The sequence below is a fragment of the Gopherus evgoodei genome, chromosome 6 (genome assembly GCF_007399415.2).
Source record: "Gopherus evgoodei ecotype Sinaloan lineage chromosome 6, rGopEvg1_v1.p, whole genome shotgun sequence".
NCBI classification, from domain to species: domain Eukaryota; kingdom Metazoa; phylum Chordata; order Testudines; family Testudinidae; genus Gopherus; species Gopherus evgoodei.
In genome coordinates, this window is record NC_044327.1 from 95,540,437 (window position 1) to 95,568,343 (window position 27,907).

Below are 27,907 nucleotides of genomic sequence, written 5' to 3' on the forward strand. Positions count from 1 at the left end.
AAATTAACTCATTCACTGTGCATCTTATAAGGTAAAAGTTGCACAGCTCCTGGAATAACTAGATGGGATGCTCTCCAGCAGACCTCCTAAGGGCTTGTCTATGCAGGGAAATTGACTGGAATAGCTCCCTGTATGGACCCACTTATCATAGAATATCAGGGTTGGAAGGGACCTCAGGAGGTCACCTAGTCCAACCCCATGGTCAAAGCAGGACCAATCCCCAACTCTTATTCCAGAATGAGTGTGTCCACATGGGAATTATTCAGGAATACCACTAACTCTTTCAGTTCACACCCTACCTTACATCAGAATAACTTCCGCATGTAGAAAAGCTTTAAGTTGCATAGGGGAAATTCCCTTCTGCAGACCTCATAAGGTGCATGGGATAAGGAGTCTGAACCGTATCCAGCCAAATAGGATTACATTATGAGGTTGTTATATTTTTTTTCCTAAAAAACAAATGAAAGAAAATAAAAGCCCCCTGGGGAAATTCATTTAAAAAAACCAACAACTCTATATCAAAAGGATGTTAAGGTGGCACTTCTAACCACTCAAAAGTCAAAGTAAATGTGTACATTGAACCTTAGCTCTGCCCCCTAAGATATCAAAAGTTAAAAACAATAAACACAGGGTCTAAGTCCCAGCTGTGGAGAGCTGGGACTGGGCATGAAGCTAACTCTTAGCCACCTTTCTCTTCCTCTGATCTTGGATTGGCTGGGGTCTAAAACAGCCTTGGTCATAATTTAAACCAACCCATAGGGTCCTCTGCACTGGCCCAGGACCAGCAGAGCACTGTGCACCCCTTCCTGCCCCTGACACACACCCTACATGGTAGCGTGGTGTCAAGTTAGTCAGGGGGAATCTTTGGATGTTTTCAGATCAGCATTGCTAAAATAGCTTGGTCAGGCCAAGACTCTTTTCTTTACTAACATGATTACACACTGTTAAATAATATGTAAGCACAGATCTTTGCACAGGCCTCCCATTAAGGAAAGTCAGTTGATGAGAGTTAGCAGGGGAAACGAAGTGGTCAGACTGGATACAAATATTCTGAATCCTCCTATACAGAAACCTGCCTCATCTGCAGTTGTGGATTAGCCATTGGGCTGATGGGGCCCATACCCAGGGGCCCCAGACAACTGGGGGCCCTGGAAAAAATCTGTCACCGAGCAGTGGAAGCCTGAAGCACAGAGTGGGCAGGGCGGGACAGGGGAAGCCCCTTAACCCCGACCCTACTCCCCGACAGAATTGCTGGATGGGCGGGGTGGGGAAAGCCCCAGTGCCCTGATCCCACTCCCCAGCAGAAGCGCCACATTGTGGCCCTGGGACTGAAGGAGCTCCTGCTTCCTGCCATAGCCTCAGGGCTGGGGGAACTCTCACTCCCCACTGCAGCCCCGGGGCCATGGCAGGGTGGGGGGGGGCAGACAGAGCTTCTTTGATCTTGGGGGAGCAGATAAGAGCAAATGGGTTGTGGGCCACAGTGGGGAGGTGGAATGGGGCAGGACCATGGATGGAACAGGGGTGGGGCCATGGGAGGAAGGAGCAGAACAAGGTGGGTCCATGGGTGAGGCTACATGTGGAACAGGCAGAATGAGGGCAGGACCACAGATGGAAAGGGTGGGGAGGGGCCCCCCCACTTGCTCTGGTCAAGGGCCCCAAGAAACCTTAAACCGCCTCTGCCCATCAGTAATGGAAAGCTGGTCCTCTGAGTCGGACGGGAACAAGATGGTCGTGAGGATGTACAGTGAGGGCCATTAAATGGGACTGGTCATGTGAATAAGGATTACTCACATGAGTAAGGGTTGCAGGCTCAGACCCAATATCCATCCGGTTCACTGGGATAAGTATCTATAGTATACAGCAGGAGTTCTCAAACTGAGGGTTGGGACCCCTCAGGGGCTCGTGAGGTTATTTTGGGGGGGTGGGAGGGGGTCACAAGCTGTCAGCCTCCACCCCAAACCCCGCTTTGCCTCCAGCATTTATAATGGTGTTAAATATATTTTAGAAGTGTTTTTAATTTATAAGGGGTTGGGGTGGGGGGGTCGCACTCAGAGGCTTGATGTGTGAAAGAGGTCACCAGTACAAAAGTTTGAGACCCACTGATGTATAGTTAAAGTAACTCTTTTGTTCATAAATTTTCCCCTCTGTGCTTTACAGTGGTTCCCAAACTGTAGCCTGTGCACTACTAATGATCCGTAAAGTACTAACTGGTAGTCTGTGGATAGCTAGCTAGTTGTGTGTCACTGACATGCCTTGTTTCAAGCTGAGAAATCACATAGATGTAAAGAAAAGATGAAATGAAGAGCAACAGCAGACAGTTTGATTACCTACTTTTAAACAGGATGAAATGAGTGAGGTCTGATCCAAATACCATTTAAGTCAATGGAAAACCTCTGATTAACTGCATCAGATTTTGGATCAGACCCACATTGCATTAAAAGACAGTTTAAAATATATGAACATTTCCCCAGTATTAGTTTTCCATGTAAACAAATGTTGTGTTTGCATAATTTAAAATGGGAAGGGAGAACGTCGTAAAACAGTATCTTTATTAACAAGTGGGTCACAGTGAGGAAAAGTTTGGGAACTCAGATGTATAAAATGCTATTTGCAATTATACTCTTATATAACCGGTGAGCTCTGGAATTTTCTTTTTCAATGAAAAAATTCAATACCTGCCCATATTAGTCTTCAGAAGGATAAAGAAATATATGTACTCAGTATCAGCCCTTGGAAGCCTCAGATAGCACGAGCAGATGTTTCACTGAAGAAATCTCTATTGGCAGCTAAGTTAAAAATCAGACTAAGAGACTGTGAAGAAACTTGAACATGTGTCAGAAAGAAAAAGATTAATTACATGGAACCTTGAAACCCATATATAGGGATTTAGACCCTTAAAACAAGATGTTGATAAAATAAGTGCCCAGGCAGCAATATTTTACCCCACGTCATTTTGAATTATTTATGATAAATGTTTGCAAGTTAAGTTTTCAAAATAAATTTAAAAGATCGATCTTAATGACAATTAATGAAAATCCTCATTTCCTGGAGCATAAATCCTGGGATTTTAATGTGATTGTTTTGATTTTTTTCCCCCTTTGTGGGGAATAATCTGAGATGGATTATGCTACATTGTGTACTTTTAGCACTGTGATTTAGGGTTTTTTTTTATTTAGCTAGCTATGGGAAATATATATACATTTTCCCCTTAATTTGATGTGGTTGTTTTTTTTCTCCTTTTTATTCTCTGGTAGACTGCCACAGGTATAAGTCACTCTAAATGTCTTGACATAATATTTTAATTATTAAAAGTTCTCTCTTTTCTGCAGAAAGAATTATTGGGCTAGTTAGAACCACGAGGCTCAGCCCTGACTACTGGATGGCACATAGCTGTGTCACCTGAGAGTATCAGTAAGCCTGAGAAGGAATAGTGATTCTGACAGTAATCTGCAACCTTTAAAAAAATGCAGTTTACTTTCCTCCTAGCTGGATCTTAACTGCACTGGCTCGAGTGTTGGTGGACAGAGCTCTGCTCATTCCCCATCTATTTCCACCCACACCCAACCCACCTGGTCATGTGGGAAGTATCAGGCCAACAGACCCTGCTCTCATCCTGGAACCATCATGGGGGAGCCCTAATGTGGCTCTGCAGGGGGTTTCTCCCCTGTATTCCCCTGCACAACGGCATTAGGGCAAGTCACAATCTGGTCCTCAGGGGAGGATATCATGGATTTATGCATTTAAAATATTACAACACCACAATCAAATGTGAGGGGGGAAAACAACTGTAGATGAGATAGAGAGTGAAAATGGAGCTAAAGAAAAGGAGTAGTAAGAGGAGGTACATTTTGTTGAGTATAAAGTGTGGATAGTCTGCCATGCTTTACTACAGGAAATGGTTCATACTAACCTGTATCTACCGCTTGGGTATCAAAACTATAGCAATACATTGCTTAGATTCTTTAAATCCTGCCTTCCTCTCCATTGGCACTGAGAGATCTGTTTTTAGTGGAACTACTGTAGCTCCTGCTCACTGCACTGTCTAGCGCTGCTGGGGGCAGAGCAGGGGCAGAGAAGAATCTATCTAGGATCTTGTATGGGCCCAACCTCCGAGCATAGGACCTGGAGACATAGATTTCATAGCCAGAAGGCACCACTATGATCATCTAGTCTGACTTCCTTCATACCACAGGCCACAGAACTTCCTCCAAATAATTCCTAGAGTATAGCTTTTGGGAAAAGATCCAATCTTGATTTAAGACATCATAAAATTTAAAAGTTGTCAGTGACTGAGAATCCACCACGGCCAGTGATAAGCTATTCCAACGGTGAAAACTCTCACTGTTAAAAATGTATGCCTCATTTCCAGTCTGAATTTGTCCATCGAATTAACATCTGCACGATGTACCAGCTATTTGCTCTCCTGGGAAGTGAGGATGCAGGAGCAGCCAGGGCTATCATGGCTTCAGGGCTGCAGTAGTGACCATGGAGCAGCTGCAGTGCCATTCTGTGGCTTGGGGGAAAGGATCCCTTCTCCAGCCCACTGGAATCCCCCAGCCCACACCCTTGTTGCTCAGTGTGTGGTGGGGGTGCAGAAGCATAATTGCTTCTAAGGGTACATCTACACTGCAAAGAAAAAAACATGGCTGGCCCTTGGCAGCCAACTCGGGCTTGTGGGACCCAGGCTGCAGGGCTGTTTCATTGCTGGGTAGACTCCAAGGCTTGGGCTGAAGCCCGGGGTCAAGGACCATGTGGGTTTTTCTTTGCTGTGTAGACATACCCTAAGTGCTGTATCCTCCAGTCCTTACTGGGGAGCAAGTGAGTGGAGTTGTATTTCACAGCTGCATTGGCAGTGATAAGTGTAGAGACTTAAGTATTTTTACCACTGTGTTGTCTAATCTTATTCAGAGCAGGGTTGCATTGTGGTATAAATGCCAACTCTCTTTACATAATACGCTCCACTATTGCAAACACCAGTGGACCGGCAACCATCCTGAATTATAGTCTGAATCTTGCCAAGGTAAACAGTTGTGAAGTGTCAGCTTTTCTGTGCTCACCCAATAAATACAAACTCATTTTCTTTTGCTAAGGGTAAGGCACTTTCTTCAGCAACCTTGAACACATCATTTAATATAAAATGACAGCACTGGGACTGCTGGCATGAAAACATTGTTAATGCAGAAAGTATTCAAAATAAGGAAGATAAGAATAGCATGCAGAAAAATGGAACAAAGCTGAGGGGGGAAGGCTACTGAGAATAAGATGTTCTTGTACAAATAGCTGTGTGTATTATTTCTAAGTTCAAATAACACACAAAATCTAACTGCTGCTCTACAAATGCACAGTTAAAGAGAAATATGATACCATTATAGACATCAATTCAGCAAAGCACTTAAGCTTGTGTATAACTTTAAGCATATGACTTGTCTCATTGCCTTCACTGGAATGCTTAACTTTAAGCACATGCTTAAGTGCTTTGCTGAATTGACACTATACTAGCTGGAAAACTGAGAATTGATTATTAGGAAATAGAATCACAGGAAAATAAACTTTAGGATTGCTTCTGCAGACCTTAAGGAGAACTTTAATTCAGTGGGAGTTTTGTCTGAGTAAGACGGGTAGGATTGGGCTCTTGTTCAGCTGGAACTGGATCTTACACGTTGCTGATCTTGCAGCTGGGGACACAGCACTTCTCAGGAGATGCATGGTATCCTATAGGATCAGGTCTCAGAGCAGCAAAGGGTAACAGACACTATGAAGTCTTGAAGTCACTAGAAATAAGAAGCCTTTGCTTAGATTACTGTACAGAAAGCCTACCAATGCAAAGGGTATGGCAGTACATGAATCAAGAAGAATATAATCTATGAGCCTTACCCTGCAGATCTTACTCAGGCATGACTCCTGCTGACTTCAATGAAAGCACTGCCTGAGTTGGGGTGCAGGATCAGATCTAATTTCTTTCAGTTAGAGACTGCTGCCAACCCTGTTAATCAGAGGCAATCTGTTTCAGAAAACAGCACAAGAGCTCCCAAGAATGAACAGAAATGTTTGGGATAACAGGAGGAGTTGGGTACATTATTTAAAAATTAAATAAATATAGTGAAAGCCAGTATAAACATGGAATTAAAGAGCCAAAGACTGACTCACTTATTCTAACTCATGCGCAGCTCTTATATCTTAGATTATATAGACTCATAGACTTTAAGGTCAGAAGATCATCTAGTCTGACCTCCTGCACAAAGCAGGCCACAAAATCTCACCCACCCACTTCTATAACAAACCCCTAACCTATGTCTGAGTTACTGAAGTCCTCAAATTGTGGTTTGAAGACCTCAAGCTGCAGAGAATCCTCCAGCAAGTGACCCGTGCCCCAAGCTGCAGAGGAAGGCGAAAAACCTCCAGGCCTCTGTCAATATGCCCTGGAGGAAAATTCCTTCCCGACCTCAAATATGGCGATCAGTTAAATCCTGAGCATGTGGGCAGGACTCACGAGCCAGTACCCAGGAAAGAATTATCTGTAGTAACTCAGATGCCAACCCATCCAACATCCCCTCACAGAGCACTGGCCTCCGGACTGGCAGAACCAATAGAAGGAAGAACAGTTTGACTCACCTAGCCCAAATTTTTCCAGATTAAAAGAATGTGAAGCATTGACACAATTATACCAGCTCGAAAGGTCAGATTTTCATAAATACCCCTAACTGCTGGGCCACCTTAGTACCAGTTCTGAGTAGGAAAATGTGTCAGTTGCTTTCTAAATTTGAAACTGAATTGAGAAGGTTTAGCCAACTGGGAAGAATTAAAGGACTAATAGATTTTAAGCAGCCCTAAGTGGCACAGAAAGAGACAAATCACTGAATCTAAAAGAAAGGTGGAAATTAGAACAGTAAAATCCCATAGAAAAAGATATTTGCACAGGTATCCTCGCAGTGGCTCATGCCACCACCGCCTCGCGATCTTGGAACGCATCCCAATGGAAAACAGCCACATTATCCACACACTAATTATCATTAACTCAACTGTGTGAACAGCTGCCATTAACAGCCTGGTCCAAAGCCCACTGAAGTCAATGGGAATCTTTCCAGGGATTTCAGTGCCTTTGCATCAGGCAAAGTGAACTCAAACAGGTTCTGCCTGAGAGGTTGCAGGCAGGTAGGTCCCCTCACAAACATGTTGTGATCAGATCCAAAATTTCTGATCAGCCTGCAAAAATCCTCAGATTAAAAAAATCTCATCAGTTATGTATTGGGGAAATATCCATTTCATTTCTCAAAGCAAAGCACAATCAAACACATTAAAAGAAATGTGGTACCTTGCTGTAGCTTAGAAAGATGGTTTTACAACTAAGATGTGGGCCAGACTAAATACAAGAAATATGATATAGAGAACAAACTACAGTCTGAATTTGATAATCCCAGAACCAGTTGGAGGAGAAATGGAACCTAGCAGACCTACTGATATTATATAAAAGAATAAAGCAACAACAGACACGCAACTTTAATCTGAACTAAAAAAAATTCTGCTCTTCCGGGAAATATGACATAATCACAACATCATCCCAAGTGCCTACTCCTTTATAAGGACACCACACAAAGCCTTTTTTAGATAGACTGGCCCACCTTTGTGTCTGATTGCTACTTATTTACAGACATATTTATTGCATCAAACAACTGAATATGTGTGTAACAATTGAATCTCAGGCTCGAATCCTGTAAGGATTTTCTCATGCATATGTAACTTTACTCAGCATGAGTAGTGTGATGCATGAGTTTAAACATAATTAATTTGCATATTTGTTTTGCAGGAGGAGATAGATAAATAAAGCCAAAGTAGTGGCACTGACTCTGAAGTGCAATGAGTGTTGTAGAAACTCAGCATCTCTGATTATCAGGCATAAGATATTTCAAGTCAGTTATCCAAAAAAATGAGGAACACAAAATCAGTGACCACTTCTGAAAATATCAGCCTTAGTTTTTAATCTGTAATTACAAATAAAGAGGGCCAATTTACCTAGCTGAGAGAACTTATTGGTGTCAGTGAATGAGTAACACTCAATGTAATTACAGAAGGATCAATAAAATACCAGATGCCAGGATCAGATAACATAATGTATACCCAAGAATGCTTAAAAATGGAGAAACCGTTAGTTGACTTTTTTAAAAAGATCAATCTTAAAAAACAAAATAAACGTCCCCTACCCCACAGCAAGTATGACATTATTTGAGAAAGATCAATGAGACATCCGACTGTATATCTCAGTTAGCCAACCATCAGATGAGGGGGAAAAGGCTTTGCAAATAGTGCTTCTTTAAAAAAATACAGTCTGATAAAATTAGCCAGCACGCTTGCAGAAGAGGAAGGTCATGCTTCACTGACTTCTGGGAATTCTTTGAGGATATTAATGGCAAAGTAGAAAAAGAAAAGAGGCTATCAAATACTTTGATTTTCAGCAGCATTTGACAAAGTTTCACATCAAAGGTTAATAATGTCCAAGGCGCACAGGTAAGCAGATAAAAAGAAAGTAAGCTCCCTGGCTTAAAATAAGCTTGAGGAAATGTGATAAGGGTAGACATATATACATTCTTTTCTGGGGAAAGGGGTTACAAGTGTGGTACAGCAGGGATCTGAGAGAGAATGCCAACTTCTCATTCAGATGGCCCCAAATCCTGCCTGCTCCTCAGTAGGGACAGATAGCTAAGTTTCCACTGGACAGGATAAATTATGAATGACCCTATAGAACAATATTACTGAAGACACTATAAAAGTCATACAATGACCCTAGATATTTATCAGTAGTTGCTGCAAAAGGTGGTTATCTAAACTTATTATTTTAAAATAAAACAAAATGGTGAGTGGTTTTCATTTGCATTTGTATCAGATGATAAAGTTTGGTATAATAATTCAGTTTAATGCTGTTCACTATTCAGAAAGAATCTGAAATTATTTTTTAAAAAACTTATTTTAATACATTTAAAAACTGATCTTTTCCTCTCCCTCTCTCCAGCTATCTGTTAATCACTCTCACTTTCTACTAATTCTGTGTATTGTCTCTGTCCCATCCACTTTCAAATTAAAAAACTATTTCAGATTTACAACAGCGTAGGTGAGATAAAAGGAATAATTCTGTTGAAGTCCATGGAATGAAAGCAACACAGAACCAATATAAGTGGAACTTCTAACTCTCAAAATTCTAGTAACATGGAATTTCTGAATTTAAGCAAAGTTTCAGAAGGTGACCCTCTGCAAAGAGGAACTAAAAATACTGGGCTGGATTCTAAGCTATGCCCAAGGCTGTATTTCAGTGGAGCTGTATGACATGACATTAGAATAATACACTGGTGAATCAGGGCCATAAAGCACTGGGAATAGAGGGACACAAAGATGCTGTTTGTGCCCATCTGGTCCTGGGCCCAACCCAGCCTCTCAGGCTGCTCTAAATCCAGTAGACTCCACAGAATTTGGACTCAAGTTCAAGGTTTTGGTCCTTATCGTCAAAGTGCTCCATAGCCTACGTCAAAGACCACCTAAAGCTCCAGGATGAAGTCTCAGGTCGACAACTTCCTCCTCAGGCACAATGAAATTCCCAGCAATAAAAGTAAAGCTCATTTGTGCAGGAGACAGAACCTCCTCAGGTGCCAGTCCACCACTGCGGAATGAACTCCACCAGGGACTAAGGACTACCACAAACCTCACCACTTTCTGCTTAAAGTGCAGGGCACATTTATTTGATCCTGCCTTCTCTAATCTAAACATATAACAACAGGAATATTTAACAAACCACCATCACCCTACCAAAACAAGACAGTCCCCTCCACGTGTCTCCCTCTGAGGAGAGGATGAGAAAACAAACAATATGTGACAGAGGTGTAGTCACATTGCTTATGCACTACTGGAAGGCACTCAGACACTGCAACAATAAATGTGATGTAAAAACCTATATATAATAGAAAATTGGTTAGGATGTGTAAGTCCAAATGTTTGATTTTTTTTTTCTGACAGAGAATGTAGTTTCTGCAAAATCAACATTTTGCCATTTAAAAAAAAATCCATCAGAAATTTTGAAATGAAATTTTTTTTCAGGTCACATTAATCTGTATCTGCCTATGCTGTCATGGTGTCTCATGGGAGTTGTTGTTTTAGAGTTTCATATTCCATTATCCTCTATGGGCTGGGCCCTTTGGCCGGACCACCTCTCCCATGATGCAACTTGGCAGCTAACCCAGTGGGAGATACTGCAGGTTACAATGGGAAATGTAGTCAGCCAGGGAACCTGGCCCATATGGGCATGAGACATCCAAACTACAACTCCCAAGAAACCACATGGCAGCATAGGCAGATATAGATTACTTTTGAGAAATGAAATGTTTCAATTCAGGGAATGTTGAAACTTAATTTTTTTTAAATGTTGAAAAATGTTTAGACATTTCATAATTGAAATTTGTCTGCAAAAAGTGTTCCTATTTTGAAATATTGGCCTGTCCAACAGGTTGGGAATTCAGTTTTTTCAATCGGCTGCAAATGAACCCCAGCTCATGATATAAGATTTTTCTACTAAATTAAATTATTCTGATCAGGAAAGTACTCCAACTTCAAAAAGTTATTAAAAAAACCCTGCCATCAATAAGAAATCAAAGCAAAAACAACAAAATTCACTAGCTTCTATTTGTGCAGAATTCAAAAAACCATATTGGGGTAAACTTTAGACAATATGTGTATGGATTTTGCCACGCAACTATTATCATTAATGAATCATGCAACTCTTTGGTGCATCACACTAAAAATGTACTTAAATATTTTGTGCTCCCTCTGCTGGCCAAGCAACATCAGTCACATTATCTAGAAATTATTATTCCTGGAACTGCAGAGGAAAATGTTCTGGCATGATAAAACACTATATAAATTGAAGATGTTTATAAAAAAACAGGGTGGGGAAGCTAACCAATCTGATTGGCTTGCCATTATGCTAACCCATGACTGTAAGCGGAGCTGTCCTTTGAGAATTATATCTTGTTCTGGCCCGACAAAACAGAAATGCCAGAAATATACAGTGTCCTAAATTATGGTTTAAAGGAGACAATGTTGTTTAGAGAGCAGTTTACTATACCTGTAGTAATTCTGCTTCCTGTTAGGTTCTACAGGTATTCAGGCAGCTACCTATGTGCATCTTTCAGTGCCTCAAGACCTTTACAAATCTGGTCCTCTTCCCATTAAAAGTATTATTTACATCTATATCAATGAAGGGTTTGTATGGGAATATTTTACTCAGAAAAGGCTTCATCCTGTGACATACTGAGAACGTAATGGGAGGTGCTCAGCTCTTCAAGCACTTGGCCCTAAACTTGCAGTAATTGTTTTACAGGGAAAAAGCCCCACTAAACTGATACATCCAAATTGCCACTTCAGGAAAAAAGTTTTTATAAAAACGTCATGTTTACTTGCCCTATTTAGGAAGTGATATAACAGCAAAATGGAAGTACTTAGCATTGCTATTAAGACTTTCCTCAAAGGATTGAGATGTGATTTAAAAGTATTAAATAATTTTCACAATGCCCCTGGGAGGTAGGTATGTATTATTACACACCTAGCAGATGATTAACTTAAGGCAGAGAGAGGTTAAACCGAATATTCTAAAATGTGTGTGTGTGTGTGTGTGTGAAATCAATTTTTAGGCCTCAAAATTGAAACTATGGTTGCTCGCACAATGAAAATCAGGCCCCTTTTATTTAAGTGCTTAAACAGGGATTTAAGTGCCAACAATTGAAAACTTCGGACTACAACCAAGATTTTTCAGAGATGACTGGTGATTATGGATGCTTCAATTTTTGAGAGCCAAACCTGAGATATCTTAAAAGGGTTTGATTTTTCAGAGGGCAAGTGCTCAGCATTTTCTCAAAGTCAAATCTCTTTACGGCTGTGGTTCCCAATTTTTTTAGTACTGAGGCTTCCTTACAGGTATTTTAAGACTTGGTGGCTCCCCACAACCAAATACAATTATTTTGTAACCAACTCAGGACACTACATCCAAGAGGTACACTAGAATTCGGAAGATTTTGCAACTTTTCTCATGCTGCAACCCCACTGTTGTTTCTGGTCATTGCTGCTGCCCCACCAGTGCACAGCCACAGTTAAGACCATTTATAGAGGATCTTGACTATTTCCTCATCAGTCATTCAGGTTGGGATTGCTCTGCAAAATAAAAATTCTTCAGCTATTGAACCTGCTTTGCCAAATCTCACATGACACAGAAGCTGAGCCACACTAGCTATTCATCAAGATGCAGTGCAAAACTTAACTTGTTCTACCACCTGGTCCTGGATGTTTTCTACAAGTCATCAGTGAGGCAGCAGATGGTATTATTTGACACAGGAATGGTTTTCAGTGCCATGGCTGCTTGCTCCCCACATAATTCTACACGCCTCTGGCGGCTAGAAGTAGGAGCATCTCACGAATGGTATGTGCTTGTTTATTGGGGTATGGTTGTTTGCATTTTGCAAATCCGTGGCTACAACAATAGATGCTTCTAAGCTTTTTGAAGAACAGTTACTTGTCTAGAAGGGACTTTTTTGTTATTGTTTTAATTCTTCTTGTTTCAGAAGGAAAAAAAATTAATCTCTTGTTTATGAATTCTGGGGTTACTAAATGTCTCTTTACTTCCCCATGCGTCATGCTGTCATTTACTCACACTCAAAAACAAATGACACGTTGTGGCTGTGGACTTTCTGCAGTAATACGGAGACATGAAAATACAAATGAATGTAACCTATCATTGTATTGTCTACTTTTGTGTTTAACTTAATTAAAATAATCATTTTCTGCAGCCGAGCATTTGCTCATGTAGGCATAGCACTTGGTTAAAACTGTTCCATTAGAAAGACAAGACACACCTGACTCTCTCTCAGCCCCATTCCGTTATCTGCTAGTGATGCTGCTGCTGGCCATTGGAGCCTCTCTTTGCCCTCCACTCCGCCAGAGGGCTTTCAGCCCAGGATGCAGAGAGGCTCCCAGGCCTGGCAGTAATACCAGCAGCATAAAATGCAGATATGTGGATAATACACAGTTGATTTTTAAGCCTAGTTTAATAGTTTCTTATTTAGAAAGAAAAAAACAGTGGACATATTGATTAAATCCCACCCCCCAACCCTGATGGCTCCCGTTTGGGAAACACTGCTTTAAGGTGTCTCCAAAAATTGCAGCACCCAAAATCATTAGCCCATCTTTGAAAATCATGGCTTAAGTGACTAGTAGCAGAACCAGGCAGAAAACATAGATGTTCCAGATCAAGGTGCTGAGTTCTAACTACTGAACATACTTTTCCTGTTAAACAAACTGAAAACACATTATTTTATCATGCTGGTTTTTACACCTAAGCTTTCTCTTCTGGAGGCTCAGTGAAATTTCAAAAACTGGTAGGTTATGAACCAGAGCATATGGGGAGCATGACAGAGGTTGCAACCATGCTGTATTGTCTAATTATATTAGTGTATTCTGATATAACACCATTGTTAAAGGGCCACTGACAACCTAACTTAAACCCCAAATTGGGTTGTGGTTTTAAAAATATATTTGTTTCCATATCCTGACAGTAAGTAAGTCACCTTTTCCCCTCCAAACTTGTGATTTAAAAGGGTTTTGTTTAGCTAGAAGTAGCTTAAAACCAAATGGCTATTTCAACCCTATACTCAGCGTTGCTGCTGTAATGCTACAGCTACATTTATTTACCCATAACTGGAGTACCCATAACATTGTCGACACACCTCCACATTCTGGGTGTCAAACACATTCAGAGCTGTGAAAAAAGGTAGAGCCTAAGCAGAGGTGGCTCTAGACATTTTGCTGCCCCAAGCATGGCGGCATGCCGCGGGGGACGCTCTGCCGGTCACCAGTCCCGTGGCTCCAGTGGACCTCCCGCAGGCGTGCCTGCAGAGGGTACGCTGGTCCTGTGGCTTCGGTGGACCTCCCGCAGGCATACCTGCAGAGGGTACGCTGGTCCCGCGGCTCCACTGAAGCCGCGGGACCAGCAGACGCTCCGCAGGCACGTCTGCGGGAGGTCCACCAGAGCCCTGCCTGCTGCCCTCCCGGCGACCGGCACAGCGCCCCCCGTGGCATGCAGCCCCAAGCACGCGCTTGGCGTGCTGGGGCCTGGAGCCGCCCCTGAGCCTAAGTGACTGGAATGCCTGGGCACATGCACGCTAAAGGCATATTTACACTACAGTCTTGGGGTGTCACTGCAGCTTGTGTAGACATAAATGAGCTAGCTTTAAGCTTGGGTGGCAGAGAAGTGGAGCCATGGCAGCTTGGGCTAGCAGTGCAACTAATTACCCAGGGTTTTGGGTGGGCTTGAACAGCCGGTGCTGAAGCACAAACTGCTGCAGCTTCACTACGCTAGTACCTGAGCTTGGTAGATTAAAGCTAGCTTGGGTACATCTACATAAACTGCAATTATACCCCGTGACTGCAGTGGAGACATACCTTAAGTCAGGGATAGTCAATAGAGGACTGGGGGCCAAATCTGGAATACCAGATGCTTTTGAATGGACCATTAAATCTTTTTATTTACTTCTTATTAGCATTATTGTTATTACGGTGTGAAAAAGTTTCTCTGGAATCTAGACCTTGACTATACCTTGCCCAAGAAATTTGGACCTTAACAAAAAATAATTGACTACCCCTGCCTTAAATTGTTAAGAACAAATCTATAGAGGGAGGCATTTATGCTTTGCATCTTCAATATCCAGCTACCCAGAGCAACTCTCCAAAGGCAAGTAGGGACAAAGGAACGGTAAATCTGTGGAGGCAAGATATTTTGAGAATGCCAGTTTTAGTAAATAACCTTGTTTTCTCCTCCATTAATTGCTTCCCTCGATTCCACTCTTGGAGATTAGGCATTACAAGTGTCTGGAATCACAAATGATTCTTTTTGTTTGTTTTTTTCCCTGTGACTTAAAACTGACAAAATTGATTTCATTCACAATTTGTATTTTAAAAGGGACTAAACAAGTATCTGCAAATGATGTTTTAGTCCAGAGCAAATTTTCATGACTGAATCATAAACCCATCTAAGTCAGGGTTTATAATATAAATGGTGACACCATGAGGCAGCAGAAATATAGTGCTATTGATGAAAGCTGAAATAAGCTGTCTCTCTCTTTAACATACAAACTTTGGAGTCAGGAAATCAGAGTATTACAGAGTGAGGCCAAAATGTTCAGTTAGGTACTAAATCCAGAATTTGGGCACCTAAATAAGTGGCCTAACTTTCAGTGACTTGGAGCACCCACAACTTGCACTTAATACACTGTCATAATGTGAAGTCCTGTGTGTTGTAGCAACTGCATATTAAATTCCATTTCCCCTATGCGATAGAAAATCATGATTTTATTGTGAGTCGTGCAATATTCAGTGTTTTTTCTTAAACCCCAGTTCTTGGAGTCTTGTGATTAACGAGACACATCTTTCTTTCATTAAACAAAGTAAATTTCTAGCCCTCCTGGTTGTGGAGGAAACCTTGAAAACATGAACCCTACAGATTCAAAAAGCAGAAGGCAGATGAAAAGAGCCCTGCAACTTTATCTCATTATTCTGAGGAACCTGATTTATAATTTTTAAATGCTTGGGGTGGACAATATAAAGTAAGGGCCTTGTCCTGCAAGGTGGTAATTGAGTTCAACTCCCGTTAACATTAATAGGATTTGGGGATGTTTAGCACCAACCATAAGATGCTCAGAACTTCACAGAATTTGTCTTTAAAACTTTTAAAACAAAATTAAGGGCTGGCTTAATTAGTAATCCCTAATCATGGGCAGTATCAATGAAGTCAATGAGGCTACTCCCTTGGGTAGGCATTGCAGGATTAAACATTATGACTGAAATTCACCCCTGTACAGAGGTCCAGCATAAGGTATGTACACAATGAAAGCCCCACTCGAGCCCTCAAATATGGGTTTTAATGGTTTATAACCTTTATAATCCAGGCCCTTTGTACAAGGGTGTATTTCATCTATATGAGTTGCCCATGAACCCAAGGTCAACATACTCTAAAATAAAGTGAACAAGGGCTTGCACTGTTCTGCATACATACATGCTGATAAAATGAACAGTCACCCAAATGTCATACAATTTGCTCTGACATTATTGACAAATTGGATATTTGTCATTATTCTGCTTTTCCTGTACAAAATATCAAACTGTAATAATAAAAAAGACATCTTTCCAAATAATTTAACTTATGGAACAAATAAACACCCTTTCATGGAAGTGTACCCAAAGAAATATCACTGTGAGTCTAAGGATAATTCAGAATATAATTTAAATGTATTAAAATTAATTAATTTTCCATAATTAAGTCAATCTTATTTTTTTAAAACTCCATAGAAACAAAAAGGAATCAATCATGTTTGCAGCATAGCAATTACTGGCATGTTTCACATCATTCCCATTTGACAGTAGCAGGTGATTTAGAAATCTGGAAGAACACAAAGAACAGGTACAAATTTAAGGCCCATTCTTGCTTTCAGAGCCCAGTCCTACTCCCATTGCTGCCACTGGAAATTTTGCTACTGAAGATGAATCAGAACACAGGTGTTCCTTGCATACACTGAAATCAGTGGGATTTGGGGGTCTTACTGTGGGTCTCATATTTCTCCATTTAGTGAGAGTTTTTCAAAAGCCCCCAAGAAATTCATGGAATCATAGACTTTAAGGTCAGAAGGGACCATTATGATCATCTAGTCTAACCTCCTGAACAATGCAGGCCACAGAATCTCACCCAACCACTCTTGTGTCAAACCTGTGTCTGAGCCATCGAAGTCCTCAAATCATGGTTTAAAGACTTCAAGGTGCAGAGAATCTTCTGGAAGTGACCCGTGCCCCATGCTGCAGAGGAAGGTTAAAATCCCCCAGGGCTTCTGCCAATCTGCCCTGGAGGAAAATTCCTTCCCGACCCCAAATATGGTGATCAGCTAAACCCTGAGCATGTGGGCAAGACTCACTAGCCAGACACCAGGAAAGAATTCTCTGTAGTAACTCAGATTCTACCCCAACATCCCATCACAAGCCATTGGGCATATTTACTGCTAGTAGTCAAAGACGAATTAATTGCCAGAATTAGGCTATCCCATTATACCATCCCCTCTATAAACTTATCAAGCTTAGTCTTGAAGCCAAATATGTCTTTTCCCCCCTACTACTCCCCTTGGAAGGCTGTTCCAGAACTTCACTCCTCTGATGGTTAGAAACCTTCATCTAATTTCAAGTCTAAACTTCCTGATAGCCAGTTTATATCCATTTGTTCTTGTGTCCACATTGGTACTGAGCTTAAATAATTTCTCTCCCTCCCTGGTATTTATTTCTCTGATATATTTATAGAGAGCAACCATATCTCCCCTCAGCCTTTTTTTGGTTAGGCTAAACAAGGCAAGCTCTTTGAGTCTCCTTTCATAAGGCAGGTTTTCCATTCCTCGGATCATCCCAGTAGCCCTTCTCTGAACCTGTTCCAGCTTGAATTCATCCTTCTTAAACATGGGAGACCAGAACTGCACACACAGTATGCCAGATGAGGTCTCACCAGTGCCTTGTATAACGGTACTAAGACCTCCTTATCCCTACTGGAAATACCTCGCCTGATGCATCCCAAGACCGCATTAGCTTTTTTCACGGCCATATCACATTGGCAGTTCATAGTCATCCTGTGATCAACCAATACTCCGAGGTCCTTCTCCTCCTCTCTTACTTCCAACTGATGCCTCTCCAGCTTATAACAATAGTTCTTGTTATTAATCCCTAAATGCATAGCCTTGCACTTTTCACTATTAAATTTCATCATATTATTATTACTCTAGTTTACAAGGTCATCATCATATCCTGTATGATATCCCGGACCTTCTCTGTATTAGCAATACCTCCCAGCTTTGTGTCATCCGCAAACTTTATTAGCACATTCCCACTTTTTTGTGCCAAGGTTAGTAATAAAAAGATTAAATAAGATTGGTCCCAAAACCGATCCTTGAAGAACTCCACTAGTAACCTCCCTCCAGCCTGACAATTCACCTTTCAGTATGACCTGTTGTAGTCTCCCCTTTAACCAGTTCCTTATCCACCTTTCAATTTTCATATTGAGCCCCATCTTTTCCAATTTAGCTAATAATTCCCCATGTGGAACCGTATCAAATGCCTTATTGAAATCGAGGTAAATTAGATCCAGTGAGCTTTTCCCTTCAGCTTCATCATGTCTTTGTTCCATCAACTGCTCGAACCCCCTTCTAAACTCGACCAGAGTTTCCACCTGCATCTCCAATCCTCAGATCTTTTCTTCCATCAGCTCTATCAGGCGGCACTTCATGCAAACAAAACTCTTTTCAGGTACCCCCTCCAGGATCATGTACATGCCGCAGCTTCCACATCCAGTCATCTTCATTGTGTCTTCCACTGCTTGGGTCACTACAACTGCTGCCTCTGTATCTATCATAGGCTTCCCACCTAAATCCTGTAAATCTGGGAAACACAAACCAACCCAAAACACCACCACCCACAGCAAAACAAACTCCCAACAAGCACCAAGACACTGCTAGAACGCAGCACACTCCCTTCAGTAGCCTGTGTGTTCCTCTGCCTACTTCTCTTAGTCTTCTCCCAAACACCCACTCAAACTCCCCTGTTTACAGCTCTGTTTGCTGGCTCCTGTGTCGCTGCAACAGTCTATATGTCAAATTTAAGTTGCATTAATTGGAACCTGAGCTTCTAAATCCCTCACAAGGTTTTGAAAACCCTCCCTTACTAGATTTCTAAGGGAAGCAGCAGCTTCCCTGCTTGAATAGTAAATATAATTCTCCTGTACAGATTGGGCCTAAACAAATGATCCACACGAACTAGTTCTATTCAATTCTACAGTAAATATATCCATTAAGAAGGCACAGTATTAAAATTCCTCTGCAATGTGGCAATTTGTGGAATAAATGGACTAAAAGGACGTCTGGTTCTGAGCGGGTTTACTATACATACCAGGGGTTCTCAAACTTCATTGCACCATGACCCCCTTCCAACAACAAAAATTACAACATGACCCCAGGATGGGGTATTGAACCCTGAGCCTGCCTGAGGCCCACCAGCCTGGGTGGGGAGGGAGGCAAAGCCCAAGGGCTTCAGCCCCAGGCAAGAAGCCTGTAACCTGAGCCCCAACACCAAGGGTTGAAACCCTTAGGCTTTGGCTTCAGCCCCAGGCTTCAGCTTTAGCCTTGGACAGTGGGACTCAAGCTTTGGCATCAGCCATGGGCCCCAGCAAGCCTAAGCCAGCCCTGGTGACCCCACTTTGGCGTCCCGACCCACAGTTTGAGAACCGCTGGTATATACAGATTCCTTGGAAAATAGGGTTTTGCATCTTTGAATCCAGTATACATATTGCTGTGAAGTATTTTGTCATTCTGTGTTCTCTGATAATCAGAGAGGTCACAGTATTAGCATACCATAAACAAGACCCAAACAGATGGACTAAGTGAGATGCAATCTTCTCATATTTTAATATATTGAAGGCCTGATTATTCCATCAGCTGACATGGACAACTTCTATTGAAACCAAGGGGAGTGGTGCACTGCTGGCAGGGTAACTGGCTCCTCCTACTGTCTTTGGGCATACTGCATTCCTTGAATACCCCAAACTTCCAAAGTTGGGGGCACATGAGGTGTATGGAATACAGGATCAAGGCCTGCTTGGGGGCGGCAGGAATACAGCAATAGGATTACTAGTATGTTCAAAAATTGTTTTCTTCTACAGCTCTAGGTTGGCTTGAGTATGCCACCTTTATACTTTATCGGAGGATGCAGTCACAGGTTAAACTCACTGTTATATATTCTGCTGCTGTTTTTACTTTTCTGCTGAATGTATCTGCATGTGCTTTGATACAACAAGTGCCTTTATTTCAAAATAATCTTGCACGAGAAGCTATATAAAGTAATCAATAAAAGACACCTTAGAAACTAGTGCTCCACCCAGTACTTCCATAATACATAATTGTGGGTCAAAGTCTGGCACCTTTATTCATTCTGACTAGTACCTCACTCCACAAGAAATCCCATTGAAATCAATGGTACTATTCATGAAGTAAGGCAGAATCTGACTGATGGTTTTTAAGAATCCAGCTCCCTAAGGATTTAAATTTTAGGATTTAAATGTTCTTATCTAAAGCAAATCAATAATATGCTATAACAACATCAAGCAATTAGTTAAGGCTTTTATTTGCTGCAACCCAGCACATGCAACCCTGTGCGGAGAGGCAGCAAAGGCTAACAATCCACTTTAATGCTCAAAACAGGGCTTAAATGGTACCTGGGTCATGTGCTGGTTTTCTGCCTGGGGATAAATTTGATCTTTTGTGCATTTGCCAGCACACTGGGCCAGATTCATCCCTGGTGAAACTCCACTGACCTCCACATAGTTGCGCCAGGGATGAAATTGGTTATGATGAAATCCTTTTGGGGCAGGGACTGTCTCTTACTATATTTTTGTACAGTGCCTAGCATAGTGGTGCAAGATCTTGACTGGATTTCTAGGAACTAGGGTAATGCAAAAAATAAATGGTAATAACTCTTATGAGTCATGTAAGTCCTTTTTTGAGGGCTTAACTGGTACTTCATTGGTGCATAGACTGACGCTGGCTCTCTTCACAAGGGTGAACTTCAACCTTTGTTATGTTTTTCTGTTCCTTGTATGGATCTATCACACAGCAACAGGGGAGAGATAAACATTTTATTAAATAGGAAAACCTGATTATCAAATAGCAAAAGTCGGGAAAGGGATACGAGGATATGTACAATCACTGAAACTATTTTTAACCAGGAGTGAGGGCTAATTTAGCAGGGGAGAGAGAACTCAGTGGTTTGAGCAGTGACCTGCTAAACCCAGGGTTGTGAGTTCAATCCTTGAGTGGATCTGGAACAAAATCAGTACTTGGTCCTGCTAATGAAGGCTGTGGAGCTGGACTCAATGCCTTTTGGGGTCCCTTCCAGCTCTATGAGATAGGTATATCTCCATATATTATTACATTATTTTACTGTCTTTTTTAAATTGACTAGCTTTCACACTGGCAGTGTCCCTTTACATCATTTTTAAATATATAGTGGTCAAGCACAGTGTACTTTGGTTCAGTTGCTGTGGGCCAAGTTTTGATCTCTGCCACAGCAGTATAAATCTGGAATAATTCCATAAGTGAGAAATCAATGAACCTTCACATTTAAAATGGTGCAAATGAAATTAGAATGTGTCTCCATAATATTACGTACTCTCACTAAATAACAGATTTTCTGTAAGCATTTAAGGGGGCTATAGTAAATGTTAACAAAAGCTGCTCACGCACGCACGCACACACATGCACATACACACTGTATATCACACCTTATTTATAATGGAATGGGAATGTTTATAGCAAACACGGGCTGGATCTTGCAAGCGCTTGTTTAGTTGGAGTTGGATTTTGCTACCTTCACTCATGCTTAATAGTACCTTATTCAGTGATTAGTCCTTATAAAATAAATAGGACTTCTTGCCAAGTAAGGTATCACGCCACATAATTTACGGTAGAAATACAGTAGAAACCAGACTTTTGTTGTTGTTTTTACTGAATCGAGTCAGATCCACCATAAAACATCCACCCTTCTGCCATTCTAAAAACCTTTGCAATACCTGGGCAATAGCAGACTAATGTAGGAACAGCTGAGTCCTTAGATATACCATTTACTATAATAAAACACTGCATCGAAAATGCATTTAAAGCCTTTTTCTATTTAATTAAAATTATACATATATAATGGGCCAGATTCTACTATAGCAAGGTGAAGGGAGGGATAGTTCAGTGGTTTGAGCATTGCCCTGATGGGTTGTAAATTCAATCCTTGAAGGGGCCATTTAGGGATCTGGGGCAGAAATCTGTCTGGGGATTGGTCCTGCTTTGAGCAGTGGGTTGGACTAGATTGGGGTAGGTAATCTATAGTACACATGCCAAAGGCTGATTTTCAGTGGCACTCACACTGCCTGGGTCCTGGCCACAGGTCCAGGGAGCTCTGCATTTTAATTTAATTTTAAATTAAGCTTCTTAAACATTGTAAAAACCTTATTTACTTCACATACAACAATAGTTTAGTTGTATATTATAGACATATAGAAAGAGACCTTCTTAAAACATTAACATGTATTACTGGCACGCGAAACCTTAAATTAGAGTGACTACATGAAGACTCGGCACACCACTTCTGAAAGGTTGCTGACCCCTGGACTAGATGACGTCCTGAGATCCTTTCCAACCCTGATATTCTGTTCTGTGATTCAACATGTATTATTTCTGATTCCACATTTCCTCTGTGAAAAAGCTAAGTTAGCAAAAGGCAAGTTTGGCCATAAAAATACCCCAGCCATAAACCATGGCAGGATACCGGGGCACCACTTGGTCCCCAAGACTCAAGGAATGAAGGCCAACATCACTTTCCCCTTGCATGAGTGCTCTGGGAAAGTACTGAAATGGCAGCGGCAGTGAAACTAGTCAGGGAGAGTAAAGTTCCATGTTCTGCTTGGGGAGAGCTCTGGTTTGTTGTTCTTTTGCTTACATTACCTCACTGTGACTAATTATTATAAAAATTCTCTCCTACTGACCAGCCCTTACTGACTGGTGCCATGTTATGTTTCTGCTGAGCCATCCTTATTCTTGCAGTGCCTTCTTTAATTTCACAAGGGTAATGGTTAAAACTTTTTCTATGATGTCTGTCTTAATATAGCTCTCACATGGCTACAAGTCCGAACTGTCTTTTTTTTAACTTGGCTTTTTCAACATGTGCAATATTTGGACCAAGATAGAATTTTTTTTTTGCTTGCTTAGAAAACTTTGATTTGGGAGAAGTTCATAGAAATTTTAATAAAAATACAACCACAAATGGGTTTGAATTCAGCTTTTTGTTATAGCCATGGCAATTTCTGGGTATTAAATAAGCCAGAGAGGAGTGATCCTCTGTTGGTCCAGAAAACAATATAAATGTATTGAAAATCACAAGGAGAAAACAACAATAAAATTAAATAAATATTACATAGTTCAAGCAAGACCATATTCAATGTTTCTGCATGATGTCAGGAGTGGAATGCAATGTGGCCAAAGTAACGTAGCTGTGGGAGTCTTAACTTTTGTTGTTCCTGAGTGTTTATGATTTTTTAAAACTATGCTGCCTTAGTATTTGCATTGACTTTATTATAAAAATAATAAATATACCATAGTGTAACATAAGGAAACTTTATCTTGGAATTCTCATGATAAGATTCACTACTATAGCTTATAATGTCACCATAACCACTTGATGGGAACTTTTCCTTGTTCTGTTACATAATCACTTAACTATTACTGGCTCTCTATCAAGAGAGACAGTAGGATACTCAATTATATTATCAAGGTTTCTGGAAGCAAACCTTGAGTAACTTTACAGGTTACTAAAAATATAGTATCAAGCAGAAGATAGCCAAAGGTTCTGCACAGTTCTGTTCTGTAAAGTCTGGATGATCTCTCAAAAATACTGCTCTCTGAACAATAAGTCCAGGTTTTCAAAGTTAGATGCACACAATTGCATGCGTGCACACACGTTTGCATGACCAACTTCCATGCAAAAAGAGCCAATATTCACATGTAAACCAGCCATTAGCACATAGACATGGCCAGTTAGATGTTTAGTTGGCTATCTGCACACAGAGCATATGAACTATACATGCATATCAGGTATCTGAGTAATAAATTAGGCATTTGTGAAAGTGTGCATGCAGTGGTGCATACGTGTTTGAAACTCCAGCCCTGAGTTCTCTTTCTGTCCTTTATGCCCCAAAATAATAATGTACTTTGCCCACAAACCCAGCTCTTCATTCTTTGCTCCCTTGCCAATCACTGCACCCGCCTAGTCCCTTGCCTTTCTATAGAGCAGATCCTCTTCCAAAAAAGAATTGTACCTCCTCAGTACTTTTTCCTTCATCCTCACCCAGATGCCTTTCCCATTTTAAAATCTTCCTCTGAAGTTTACCTTTGAAGAAAATCCTGCTGACTCATTTTCTATTGCTGCTGTAGTCTCTGCTGCTTTGACCATAACCTATGATCCTACACATGCATATTATATGAAGTAGAATTCCATTGACATTTCTAGGTTCTGATACCATAATCAACTGCAATAACTCAGCTCAAGAGCCAAATCCTATTCACCTTATTCTTGAAAATAATCTCTTTAGGTTAATGCGATTCTTGAGGGAGTAGGGTGAGCAGAATTTGACCTCATGTGGTAAGGCACGAGCACCATCAGAAAGGATTTCCTTGTATTTCATTGCTGCTAAATGAAGATGGAAAGTTTCTACTTCAGCTGTTTTTATTTATATTTGTTATTCCCCAAAAGTCATAATAGTGTTTGGTTTGAGGCAATATCAATATATTACTTTGTACACTATCTACTATGGAGTTCCTCCCACGTCTTTATGTTGTGGGGCGGTGCCTCCATGTGATAGCCCAGAGGGTTCCACCCAGAAAAATGGAGAATTTCCATAGTCCATCTCTGGCTCTGCACTAGCTCTGGCCCTGCTTCTGTATGCTCGCTCCTCACCCCTGACCTGACCAGTCTCCACCCTCCACCCTCTCTCCTGTGTGAACCAGGTCCACAAGAGAAGGCAAGAGAGTTGGGGTGGTGGCTTTGCCCAGCTGACAATACATCACACCAGAACTACTGTCACTTTGGATGCTGTATCAGAATTTTCAGGAACTATGTGTGCAGTACACAGAGACTCTCATGGTATTCAGTGTATGAATAGAACATGCAGTTTTGATTAAACATGTTTATGGCTACTTAATATTTTCAGCTGTTTCTTATTCCTTTAACTTGGGTACAATATATTTTAAGTGGTGCTAACTGCCACAGAGGCAATGTTAGACATTCTTCTTGGTCTTGATTTTAACCAGTAATTGTAATTTAATTAAAAAAAAACACTGATATTTTAAACTTTTCTCTTCATTGTCTATACTAAGCAGGGCCACCCAGGGCTGTGTCCCCACAACAAACTCAGTGCCAAAGCAACACTTTTCCTGCTGTCTCGTTTTTTGTCTTTCTTCTTATGTCTCTCTCGCTCTTATTTATTTTTAAAGGCTGCAGAAGACACCCATCCTTCCCTTTCCTTTGCTAACTGCCCTCCTCTTCAGGTGCACCTTTTCCCCTCCCTCCACAATGGGTGCCTTCCCTTCCTGTTCCCCACTCATTTCTGTCCATTTATTTCCTGCTCTAACTTTTTATACTCTCATGTTTCCTTCCAATTCTGCCTCTCCTTGTGCTGCTGCCTCCTGACCAGTGCAGTCTAGTCCTCAAAAATCTCTACTCCTGCTTCTTTCCTTTCTATTATGTTACCATCCCTAATGCGTTTCCCCCTCCAGTCTGTCTTATCCTATCTCAGTCCAGACCCCGACCCATGTGCAATACATCATTCTTCTTACAGAATTAGAGACTGACACTCCATGTCTGTTGCCATCTCTATTTCTTTTCCACTCTGAATCCTCATTGTATCCCCAACCTTCCCTGACCTGGCTGTCTTAATCCAGTCCTCAAACACTGCATGAAACAAGTTAATTTGGCTCTCACTCTTGCTCTCATTAGTCAGGTGAACGAGGTTAAGCATGCAAAGCACATCTTGTGAAATGCCTCCTGGACAAAATAAGCAATTTATAGTAAACTGTTGGGTTTTTAATACTTACCAGTTGTTATGGATATCACATTATTTATAGTTGTTCAATACAGTCTTAGATGAGTTACAATGTCAATTTCATAGCACCTGCAGGACATCTCTGTGAGTGCATCAGATTTCTATCTGAGACATGAACATGTTAAAATCATATCTTTTGAAACAAGCATATTTCCTTACCTTTGTTACAACACCTAAACAGAATGAATTTTAAAAATAGCAGAGATTTTTTTGAGGGGTATTTTTAGTGCTGTCAGACCTAAGTTTTGTAAGAGCTTGTCTTTTGCTTGGGGAACAAATCAGAGTGAACAGTGTCTATTTAAAAGAGAATTTTGCACAGAATCAAATCTGAAGAAAATTATACCAAAAGCACTGTGCTTGGGCAGTGTTTTGGTTTTGGAGTGAGATTCACCAGTGGTACGGAATCACTGACAGGGTCTGGCTTTGGGAAATCATGGGCAGAGCAGCCACACAGGAATCTCAGTGCATCATCTGTGTGCCACAGAAAGTATCTCCATGTTGAATCTTCACAGGCAGGCACAGAAGGCTATGACGAGCTAAGAGAGATATACATTTATGTTGGTGCAGTTGCCTTAACACCCTGCACAGCTGATGTTGAAGTACTGGATGCAATAGTTAAGTGTTAATGTCTCTTTTACCTGTAAAGGGTTAACAAACAGGGAACCAAAAGGTTCCTGACCTGACCAGAGGACCAATCAGGAAACAAGATACTTTCAAATCTCGGTGGAAGAAAGCCTTTGTTTGTGGTTTTTGGGTTTTGCTTTGTTCTCTCTGGGTCCTGGAAGGAACTAGACGTGCAACCAGGTTTCTTGCCAATCTCCCTGCTACAGTCTCTTATATATTCAGAATAGTGAGTATTTAGTAGAAAAGGCGGTTATAGTCTTTTGATTGTTTTCTGTATTTGCAAATGTGTAGTTTGCTGGAAGTATTTTAAATTGTATTTTTGCTGGTGGGGGGGAGGCTTCTTTCTAGTGTCTATTAGCTGTAAGACCCTGTAACTTTTACCATCTAAATTACAGAGATAACTTTTACTTTTTTTCTTTCTTTTTATTAAAAGTTTTGCTTTTTAATACCTGTTTGATTTTTTCCCCTTGTTGAGGCTCAGGGGAATTGAGTCTGTACTTAACAGGGAAGGAGAAGGGAGGGGAGAAGGGTGGAATCCCTTTGTTTTAGATTCACGGAGCTTGAATCTGTCTATCTCTCCAGGAGCCCAGGGAGGGAACACCAGGAGGGGAAGAGAAGGGGGGGGAACAAACCTGATTTCTCTGTGTTGTGATTCAAGGAGTTTGAATCACAGTAATCTTCCAGGGTAACCCAGGAAGGGGAAATCTGGGAGAGGAAACGGTGAGGGAAGGGGTTTACTTTCCTTGTGTTAAGATCCAGAGGGTCTGAGTCTTGCGGGTCCCCGGGCAAGGCTGGGGGGGGGGGGCAGAGTTTACCAGGCACTCGAAGTCCTGGTTGGTGGCAGCTTATCAGATCTAAGCTGGTAATTAAGCTTAGGGGAATTCATGCTAGTACCCCAGCTTTTGGACTCTAAGGTTCAGATTGGGGAAATATACCATGACAAGTTCATAGGCTGAAGCAGCAGAAGCAGGAGTGCTATGCAGCAACTGCTAATTGGCAAGTGGATTTTACCTCTCAATACCTGTGCACTTCACCTGCACAGAACCCAAATACTCAGGCTTTATGAAGGTGGGGGGTATTTTACCCTTATTTGAGAGAGCAACTTTTTCTCTTTGTTTATCCTGCAATAGCCATAATCCTGAGTTTGTGATGACACATTCTGTTACCATGACAAGGATGTGGTGTCACAAATTTAGTAATATGGCTTTACTGCAGACTCAAATAGGGAAAGATGGTCTGGGAGGCTGTAGCCCACATTTCAGTACAAATAGATGAGAGAGTTAGCAGACATAAGGAAGATGATTTAACATAGGCAAATGTGATAGGTGAATACAGATGTAAATTATGAAAATGATTTATGTTTAAGTTCTATGTATCTTAAAGTATGTCCCACTTCAAGAGCTTGATTCTGCAAGATGCTGAGTTAGTTCAAGTCCCATTGATGTCAGTGGACAACAAAGCAGTTCTTTAAATCACTGGAGGCACAAGGCAACTTGCAGGATCCAAACTTAAAATATCTAAGGCAATAGCTCCTAAAAT

At 41.2% G+C, this 27,907-nt stretch overlaps 1 protein-coding gene across 2 annotated transcripts in view; it reads right to left on the reverse strand.

Annotated features, from left to right (window-relative positions):
* Window positions 1–27,907, reverse strand: part of RGS7BP (regulator of G protein signaling 7 binding protein) — an 80,647-nt gene that overhangs the window by 47,992 nt on the left and 4,748 nt on the right. The gene's annotated exons all lie outside the window — the stretch shown is intronic.